The following is a 1,896-nucleotide window of genomic DNA, read 5'->3' as shown; positions in this document are numbered from 1 at the left end:
CCTGTACATATTGAAGGCAGCCCCTGAGGGCATCTCAAATATGTCCTCCACTAATCCTTTCAGCTGTCATGTGTCCCCTGAGCAGGAACATCCCGTCTCTGATCCCTTCATGCAATCCCACCACTGCCTCCCCCAAATGTCCCTTCCCAAAGTGGACACCAGGGTCGGAGTTGTTCACTGGGCCTTAATATCACTGTCCCCAAATCAGAGCTGCCTGCCCCCCACAAGCAGTGTTTAGTGTTTAGATGAGATTGCTCTACCATCTTAGTCCACGTCCATTACTTTTATGACCTGTTGAATGACAAGGATTCAACCAATTAAGTTCTCAAGATCTCATTGACTTTATTAATTGATTCATGAATCAGGCAGATCCTATCTAGTAAGTGGAGGAGAGCTCCATTGAGCTGCAGGAAAGAAAAGGTTTCAAAGGCAGAAAGAGAATAGAAAAAAGGAAATTATTAGCAAAGAATGCATTGTTTTAGGCAAGGTCACCCTTCTAAGGGGAACGGAAAGGGTCTATCAGTACATTTCCTAGTGCTAACCAGGAAATTCCAGGCTGACTGGTTAAAGGTTACAGTCCTGGGAGAGCTGAAACTACAGTTAGGTTAGGTATGCTGACATTGGAGTTTTAACATAAGTGACTCCATATTGGGCCTGAAGTTTTCTTTCTAACAGACCCCAGTGTGAATCCCAAAGGCCAACTAATAAATGAACTCCAGGTCCCTCCTACCCTATGACTCTTTACTTGAGCCCAGCATGTCATACCCAATCCCTTTCCCTTAAGAAGTGTCTCCTACATGCTCCAAGCAGCTCCTGATGTAGCTGTTAACTCCGTGACTGCGCACAAACCCACAACTTACACTAGAGTGAAGCCCCAATTTAACCCACAGCCCTCTGGAGACTGGGGCCACTCCAGGCCCACGGAATGAAGGAGCCCAATCACCTCGGACCAAGGATTAGGAAACAGATTCCCTGAGGAGGACGCATGAGGTTGTGGAACAGTGAAAGCCCAGGATCAAGTATCTCCTACGCCCAGGCCCTACATGTGGAAACAGCTGTTCAAACTGTAACAAAACCAGGTTGATTGTGTCAGTCACAGAAGGAAAGTCGGCATAAATAGAGCTTAGAAAACCTGGCTTATCTCTCAGGATTGCCCCGTGGGCAAGGTAAATATTTAGTTCTAGCCCTGGAATGGTGCCTGCTAATTCAGTGTTTTGCTATCATTTTTTTAAATTCATTCATCCTGCAAACATCTGCTGCCTGCCCCCCTCTGCGTGGTCAGCCAAGGCGTGGCACTTCCATACTCTGATGGCTCAGAGGCAATCCTCCAGTCTTCCTTCAAGGGGGTCTTGGTTGGGGAGGAGGGCTTCACAGAGGAGTCACTTTTAAGCTGAGTTTTGGCTGGCGCATAAAGCTCATGAGACGAACACAGGGAGGGAGGGGCAGGGGAGAGTGTTCCAGAACTAGGGAACAGCGTGTCTCCGGCTGGCTAGGTGACTTCTAAATGCAAGCTTCCCTGGAAGTGCTTCCAGGTCAGCAGCACTTCGTTCAAGCAGAGCAGCACAGACTGCAGGGGTTGTGGGTCTGCTAGCCGCTCAGCTCACCGGGGGCAGGGGCAGTCCCTTTACCTAAGCCTCGGTTTCCTTCAGAATGATGGCAGAGCACAGCGATGATCCAAGGGTGGGCTTGAGTACCAGACTGTATGGATCCAAGTCCCACTACTGCTATACCACTCGCCAGTCATGGGTCCCTAGCATTTCATTCCCTCCTGTGAAAATGGGGAAAATAGAAATGCACATTTCAGAAACTTGTTTTAAGGATTAAGTGAGCTATAAAGCATGTTGCATAGTTTTGCCTGAATAAATACTAGCTGCTATTAGTGTGGTGTTATTTGTG

This window comes from Vulpes lagopus, chromosome 12, assembly GCF_018345385.1.
Source record: "Vulpes lagopus strain Blue_001 chromosome 12, ASM1834538v1, whole genome shotgun sequence".
Lineage (NCBI taxonomy): Eukaryota > Metazoa > Chordata > Mammalia > Carnivora > Canidae > Vulpes > Vulpes lagopus.
Note: the sequence above shows the minus strand (reverse complement) of the source record.